The sequence below is a fragment of the Rhinolophus sinicus genome, chromosome 17 (assembly GCF_057876585.1).
Source record: "Rhinolophus sinicus isolate RSI-liver-muscle chromosome 17, RSI-T2T, whole genome shotgun sequence".
Taxonomy (NCBI): Eukaryota; Metazoa; Chordata; class Mammalia; order Chiroptera; family Rhinolophidae; genus Rhinolophus; species Rhinolophus sinicus.
In genome coordinates this window covers 179,795,238-179,803,763 of record NC_142517.1, presented here as the reverse complement: position 1 = coordinate 179,803,763, position 8,526 = coordinate 179,795,238, and the positions used below count along the sequence as shown (strand labels likewise).

Below are 8,526 nucleotides of genomic sequence, written 5' to 3'. Positions count from 1 at the left end.
AGTTCAATTGTGGGAGGTAAGTAGGTATGAGACATAGGGTCAAAAAAAATACAATGGGGGCTTTTTAGGAATTCTTACCACTATTTACATTGTATATATAACTTTGTAATTGAGAAGCAGAATTTGTATGTGATAAGTAAATGTATTGTTTCCTCTGTATGTGTGTGTGTTTACATATATGCATAGATATTTAAATAAATTTTATTTTTATAATGAAAGTGAATTGTTTCACATGCTTGTATGTATTTTATTTCGTGCCATTCGCAGGCAATGATAAAGCTAATTGTGATAGAGGAATGAGTTTAACATTTGTGTCTTGGAATCCTGTGGAATTGAGAACCCTGAGTTCAGAATTTCTCTTCTATTAAATTCATGGGATTGTGACTCCAGTATCTGCTGAACAGCCTTGGAGGAAACAATAAATCTCCCTAGCAGTCTTCTAAGAAAAGAAGTTGATATGCAATTGCATGAGTTTGTTTAGCATTTAAAATCATAGCGCCCATTTGCTGCGTGTTTGCCATGCTACTGTGCACTAAGTACAGTGCCAGATACAGATATGTTAGCTCCGATCCTCAGAGAATCACCTGCAAGGTGGGTGTTATGGTGTTATTATTATTGTCTCCATCTTGCATATGAGATTAAACAGCATGTTCAAGATCACTAGCAAGCTACTCCTTACTCAGAGATGTTCCTTCATCTCTGGAACATACTTGCTCCAGTTCAGAGTAACAACACAAAATTGTGCATAAATTTATTTTAGAAAGATAAGGGAGACTTTCAGCCCTTCAATCTATTAAAATCCCTTGTAGAAAACACCTTTTGGGGTGTCTTCTAAAAATCGCTATTCGCTTCCTTACCCATCATCCTCAGCGCAGTCACGGATAAGATCCTGACAGCCACTTTATACAATGAGATTCTTTTCTACTGGTCACTGTTGATTCAGCAGGGAGTCGGCTCCTGAAACAAGCTGAGCCAATCAAGAGTTGCCTCCCTCCTTCCCTGGGACCTGTAGAAGTGAGGTAGAGCCTTTCTGTTGAGCTAGGACTTGAGAGTTATGAGGCCATTTTCTGCTTTCCCTGTGAGCTAACTGGCACTTAATCCACTCTGTTGGGAAAGAAAAATAAAGCCTATACATTAAGAGAAGCAGAGATGAGAAATGGAGAGAGCACTGCTTGAGTTCCCAGAGATTTTTCCAGTTTTCCATTTCCATCCTTTCTAAGGCTGCTTTCTTACCCATAGGTTCTTCCTATAAGATATCCCTGATTCTATAATAAATTCCACTTTAAAGTTTACAGTAGCTTGAGTTTTTCTGTTATTTGCACTAAAAAAAAAAAAAAGTCCTAACTGATCCCCTATCATTCCATCTTCCTTTTCATTTAGTGTTGATGCTTTTTAGCTATTTTCACAAGAAGGAAGGACACAAGTGAATTCTTCATTTGATTCTCTAAGACAACTGTATCCTTCCCATACATTTCTCTTTCATACATAAGCTAGCATACTGGTTGGTTTTTTTCCCAGGAAGCAAGTGTTGGGTACAAAAGGTGCTTTGGGGACTAACACAGGAAAAGAGCAAAGCAGGTCTGAGGAAAGCCTCTGCAATGACAGATCCATCTAAGCACATGGGTGGGGCTGAGGGCAATCACGGAACAGAACTAATGCGGTAGTAGAAAAATAAAATGTAAATACCCTCATGAGAAAATATTGTACACATGAAGAATGCTATAAAAAGGAATATTCAAGTAAGCTTTACGAAATTAAAAATGTAACTGCCACAATTAATGGAAGGGGTGCAGAAACTGAAATTTTAAAAAGACAAAATGGAACATTGTAGAGATGAGAAAATTTCAGGTGAGAAAATGAAAGGTTACAAAATAGTCTAAATTACAATTTCTTTGTGACAGTCTGGTGTGACAGTCACCATACCTTATACATTAATTTATAGTACTTCAAGGTGTTTGCTTGATTATCAGTAATTCCAGTGTAAGAACAAACTCCTGCCATGAATTCTTTTTATGCAGTAGATGGCAGCACATTTCTATAAATTTAGAATTGTACAAGTACAGTTATACCAACTTTTAATATTTTCCTAAAAAATGAACTTAATTTTGGGAGGGATTAAGTTTTTGTTTGGATTTATGTGGGCGAGGCATGATACTGCATCTTCATTTCACATGGTCCTCTTATCAGACCAAGGAAGGAGGAGAAAGGTAGTGACTGACCACTTTTGTTTGTGATGCTAGTTTTTTTCAAATAAGCACAATAGTAAGAAATGGGGCTCGGAAAAGGGTAACAAATGTGGGCCACACGTGCTGCCCCTCAGGGCTATGTGAGTAGTACACTAGCAGCTTCCAAATGCAAGGCAGGTGTCACCCATTTTTCAGTTGAATAGAAAATTTCAGTTTGGAATATCCTGGGTGTTTGAGCAATAATATATAAAAAGCTCTGTCCCTTTGCACTGATCTCCAATAGCATTGAAAGGACAGTTGGAAATCTAATGTGTGTTTTTTGTCCATTTTTCAGCCTTGACCACATCATGCATGAAAAGTAATCCCACCCTGAAAATCATACCCCAAATTTACCGTTTGCCGACTCAAGGTAAGCAAGCTTAGAGTGACAATTAGCAGGACCATTTGGCATTTTAGTAAAGACAGGTATTTATATTTCAGAAAAGAGTTCAAGCAAGTGAAGAGAGGAAAGAGAGAGCTAAACAGATACCTCCGATTCAGTGACCCACAGCTGCGTATATGTCAATCCTGATAGAGCCAATTCTAAGGGTTCTTCTTTGTTCTAAAGTTAGTGTTAAAGATTCTAATTTCAGGTTCTAGTTTCAGAGGGGTTTGAATGCAGCAAAACAAGTGTTTCTTATTTAAGCACACCTACGTACATATAGACAGCTGAAAGAAATATTTTTCTAATCTCTTGCGTTCCAGTATTAGTTGTCTTGTTTGGACAGAGATGCTTCTTTTACTGTGTTTCCCCGAAAATAAGACCTAGCCAGACCATAAGCTCTAATGCGTCTTTTGGAGCAAAAATTAATATAAGACCCGGTATTATATAAAATATAATACAATATAATACTGTATAATATAATATAATATAATATAATATAATATAATATAATATAATATAATATAATATAATATAAATACCGGGTCTTAAATATAATAATATAATATAATATATATTATTACCAGGTCTTATGTTAATTTTTGCCCCAAAAGACGCATTAGAGCTGATGGTCGGGCTAGGTCTTATTTTCCAGGACACACGGTAAGTTTGTGCTGTGGCTGTGGCATAATAGTGCATCTCCACTACAGATGCTCCTCTCCTTTGACCAAAGGAAGAGAAAGGTAGTGACTCTGACCACTAGAGGGAGCATGACACGCACAGAATTTCCCAGAGGCCGGAAGGCTTCCAGTTAGGAGCAGTCTAATCACCTCATCAGGCCCAGGGAGGCCGGCAAATCCTAGAGCCGCTGGTGTACCCTATAAATGGTGCCTTTTTAGCTGTGTGCCTCACCCTGAAAAAGGTTTGAAAGCACTGTCTTCGACTCATTCTCCAGACACAGAGAACCAGCTTTGGGGTGAGTGAGAAACAATTCACATTGACTCCGTATTTCCAGGAGAATATCAAAGCCTAAAAATACCCTGATAACTTCAGCAGTATTGAATGACAGGATGGTTTTTCTTCCCCCTCTCCTTAATCTCTTTTCTCTTCCCTTCCCCACTTTCTCAAGGTCTCTGGTAAGCTTGAGAAAAGAGATGGGTTGCCATGTTGACACACTGAAGTTCTATTCTGTCCATCAATATTAACAACATAAAGGTCTGTTCGTCTTGCATATGATTCACGCAGAAAGACCTAAAATTTTCCTCCAAGGATGCATAGGAATTGCAGGAACTGATTTAGCCCTAACAGGGGAAAAAGAAAAGAACTGTGCAAGTCTGTCTGTGTGTAGGCAGAATTCGTGGATTGGAGAGTACTGGCGTTTTCATACATACTGCCAAGTTGCCCTCCTGTGGCTGTATCAATTGTGTGGGCATACCTGCTTCCCCATGCCCACTTCAAACCTGATCTTTTTCCCCCGATTGACAGGTGGAAAATGGCTGTTGCATTTGCATACTAGTAAGGTTGAAATCTGTCTTCTCATGTTTATAAACCCTTTGGATATTTTTTCTTCTCTGAATTGCTTTTGTCATATCCTTTACCCATTTTTTTTTTTCTAAAAGTGGGTCCTGTTTTTCTTATTGAATTATAGGCATTTTTTATTTAATCTGGAATTAAGTCTTTGTCACTTCTTTTTTTCACTTTATTTATGGTCTCTTTTTGTAAAACTCACATTTTGAATTTTGGTATAATCAAATTTGTCAATTTGTCAACACCCCCCCCCCCCCCCCCATTTTCTGGCCAACATGAAACCTCAAAAGAAAGTTGGGTTGTATTTAGGAAAGTAAGGAAGATCCTGGAAGATCTTAGGAAGATCCCAGTAGAAGGTAGAGCAGCCTCATCTCCATCGGACTGACAGGAAGTAGGGAATAAACCTTAGGACCACTGAAATAGCCTGGGTGGAAAGCTAACAGGATCTGAAAGCAGAAAGTGGGTGCTGAAGAAGGGAAGAGGCATCTCTAGAAATATGGCTGGACTTCTCGGAAATTGAGGCAGAGGTGGATTTTGAAGCATTTACAAGGCCCTCTTTGAGATGTTGTAAGTATTAAAAATACATGGCCTGTGTGCTTGACTGCTGCAGGGGCCTTGCAGCGAGCTTTTGGCTTTGTCTTACACACGATTCGTCTCATCGTGAAGCCAGAAGTCTTTTCTAGGACGAGTCAAGAACTTATCAAATATGTTTTTAAAGGCAGTGGAGACAGGGAGGAGTCATGTAAGTGCTGGCATCTGCGGGCCAACTTCAGGCAACTGAAGAGGCAAAAAACCCCACAAAACATGCTTGAGATTCTTCTTGTTGATTCTGATGGAAGAAGGGAAAGCTGGAGCTAGAGAATTAGAGAAAACAAAGGGTAGCTCTTCTCAGCTAATACAACACCTTGAAGCAGTTGAGGCAGACGTGGCCTTGAAAGGTGTGGGAAGAGATGTTAACACCTGCGTAGAGTATCAGGCAGTAGAAATCAGAAACCTCACCTGTGGAAGAAAGCTCCTGTCTGAGATCGCAGAATCTCCTTTGGCAGGATCCTTACAATTGGTGGCAAACTCTACCTGCCTGGCCGAAGGCGTCTCCCTTGGTACTGGAAGGTGCACAAGTGGTGTCAGGAAGTGGACTGCGGTCCTGACTAATCCACAGAGACTCTGCTCAGTAATCACCTCAATCTCCACTTGACTCCAGGCCGTAAGGCCACTCCAGGCCCTTTTCTACATTGGAGGGATGGTGAAAAGCTGTGTCACCATGCCTAGAGTTGCTGGTCCCAAGTAATTATGTTTTATTAGTCATTCTAGACGTTAATACTTGTAAGGTCTCTGTGGCTTCAAAACAGAAAGTTACTTATAGTTGGCATAGCCTGTGAGGAGCCTACACATTTCCAGAGCATGATGTCGGGTAAGAGAAGAAGCGGACGTGGTACACGGTTGTGCCAGAGATCCTGGCTCACCGCAGTAGGTGAGGCCGTTACAGCCAGCTCCTCAACCCTCTACTGTTGGCAACAGGCTGAAGAAGGTGACACACACATGCTGATGTACCCTTTGTACAACACAGCCATCAGTGTCCCCCAGGGCTCCTGGGAGGGGTGAGGTCAGGGCCGTGCCTGGCACTCCCCAGCATCCACCCTAGAAAGGGAAGGAGGTTAATATGGAGGTTGAGGGCTAGGAACGGGTGTGTTGTCTGCACCTGGGAATAACAGTCATAGAAGTGCAGACATTTAGTGAATGTTGGCAAGAGTATGGTCAGAGGTGCATGACTTAAAGCAGTGCCGTCAAATGAACTTTCTGTGATTCTGTAAATGTCGGTGATGTCTAATTTGGTGGGCACTGGCTATGTGTGGCTATTGAGCCTTTGAAACGTGGCTAGTGAGACTGAGGAACGGAATTTTAATTATATTAAAATTGCCACGTTGGCTCCCATATTGGACTATATAGATTTGAGGGACCACATTAAGGAATTCTTAATTAATGGCATTATATCTGAGTTTTAAATTCCTTGTGCATTTCCAATAGGCCCCAAGAGGTGGAGGCTGCGTGTGAATTACAGGTCACTGAATACACGGACTTAGACTGATCAGTTCACTGTACCCCGAGGTCAGGATGTTCTGGACTGCCCCACGGGAACCGTGTGTTAGAGAGAAGTGTTACCAGATGCTCACGGTGGAGAAGAGAAGACAGCTTCCATTTGCCAGCGGGAGGCGTCACTGAAGACCCAGCTGTCTTCAGCCCCTGTGTGGTTAGGAAATGAAGTAAGGTGGTGGTGCTACTGTAGATAATGATTCAGTGACATTGAAAGGCTTTGAAAGAGCATGAGAGACAAGTCCCTGAGGTGCTGGCTCTCCTAGAGGAAATGAGGGAAGAAATGTCACTTGATAATTGTCATTTCTCTTGCACTTGAGAGAAGTATGCGAGACACATCATTTTTAGTAAGCATCGAATTCACATAGATTTTTCCCCTGGTTCATCAGCTTCTGAGTTCAGTGGGAATTATGGGTGTTTGTCAGAGACGGTCCTGAAATCACCACCCTTTCACCAGTTTGACTCGAGTAACTGGGCAGCACGAGAACCTCTCCTGGGACTAGAAAGCGAACAGTAGCTGCCCTGTGGATGAGCAGCAGCCCACATGCTACTTGAGGCTTTGCAACCCCCTCCCTCCCAACCCCACATGTCTTGCTTACTGCACCATTTTATTTCAGAAAGATTTTCAGGAAATCTGTGGGATGTGCTAATGGTTGCTCTTCTGACAGTGAGGCCTTGTGTGTCCTGTGTGCTTTAGACTGAAGTGGTCTCAGGACATATGCAGGTCTGTCCTGACGGCCACAGGGGCCTTGTGTTTGACCCTTTCCACGCAGGCCACAGGTGTAAGACACAGGAAAGAGGGGGAGAAAACTCGGGTCTGTTGCGTGCCTGTTCAGTTTGTTCGTAACACAGGCTCTTTTTCTAGTCGTTATTTTTTCCTTTCAGATTTTCTGCGTTTGGTGTCATTCTTAGAAATGTCTCTTTCTCCACAAGATGACAAATCTTTACACTCATATAATCTAGTACTTTTATGGTTTGTTCCCCCCTTTTAAAAATTGTAATGATATGCATCACACATAAGTTACCATTTTAGCCATTTTTAACTGTCCAGTTCCATGGTATTAAGTAAATTTACGTTGTTGTGCTATCACCACTGTCATCTCCAGAACTTTTTCATCTTCCCCAGCAGAAACTCTGTATCCCTTAGACACTCGCTCTCTATTCTTTCTGCCCCTACGCTCTGGCAACCAACATTCTACTTTCTGTATGAATTTAACTACTCAAGTACCTCATATAAGTGGGATCATACAGTATTTGTCCTTTCGTGTGTGGCTTAGTTCACATAGCATAATGTCTTTAAGGTTCATCCATGTTGTAGCACATGTCAGAATTTCCTTGTTAAGGCTGAATCACATTCCTTTCTATGTCTATACCATATTTTTTTATCCATTCATCCATCAACAGGCATTTGAGTTTTTTCTACCTTTTGGCTACTGTGAATAATGCTATGAACGTTGGGGTACAAATATCTGTTCAAGTCCCTCTTTGCAGTTCTTTTCGGTGTATACCTGGAAGTGGTGTTTTTCCCCTTAAATATATACTCTAGCTCAGGGGTGTCCAAACTGCGGCCCGTGGGCCAACTGCGGCCCGCAATCCATTTTTAATTGGCCTGCAGCAAATACCAAAAATATATTTAGTTTACTTAAATAAACCAGGTGAGGCAATACGTACTTCACCTCGAGTGAGTGGCCCGGCTGTTTGTGTATTTTACCGCATATGGCCCTTGGTGAAAAATGTTGAAAAAAGTTTGGACACTCCCGTGAGTCTAGCTGAATATAAAGGTTTGTTTTGTGAGGTAGGATGAGGTGGAAACACACCTTTGTTTTACCAAAGGCCAACTAACTAGCTTATTGTCTCAATGGACTTCACTGAACAATCTTTTACCCCTGCTCTGAGATGCCATCTGCAGTGTCCAGTCTCCAGTACAGTGAGCTCAGGTTCGGCGGGACACTCACACTCACACGACTAAAAGGCCACACCTGGCGTCAGCCTCTCTTCCTTCTGCTGGAGGATACAGGACATAAATTACAGTATGTCACCAGAGCAGCATCAGGATCTTACAACAGCCCAGGACTTGGCTTTTGGCCCCCACGTGACAGTGCAGGTGTAAGGGAACAAGGCCTCACAGGAACCAAGACCATCACAGGAACCAATATTGCCTGTTAAGAGCCCATGAATTGATCACTTCCTGACACCCGCCAGGAAGGTCACACGTGTCTGTGAGCTCATGCTGCACAGGGAAGGCTCAGAGCCCTGCTCCCCACCATCGCTGGTGTCCGTTTCTAGTCCTCCCTGTCTAAG

The 8,526-nt window shown here is 41.9% G+C and overlaps 1 long non-coding RNA gene across 1 annotated transcript; it reads left to right on the top strand.

Annotated features, from left to right (window-relative positions):
* The first annotated feature begins 471 nt into the window (after positions 1-471).
* On the top strand, positions 472-6,282 carry LOC141572942 (uncharacterized). Its single transcript, XR_012498522.2, has 3 exons — positions 472-591; positions 2,521-2,595; positions 6,160-6,282. It is a non-coding gene; the product is annotated as an uncharacterized LOC141572942 (long non-coding RNA).
* The last annotated feature ends 2,244 nt before the right edge of the window (positions 6,283-8,526 follow it).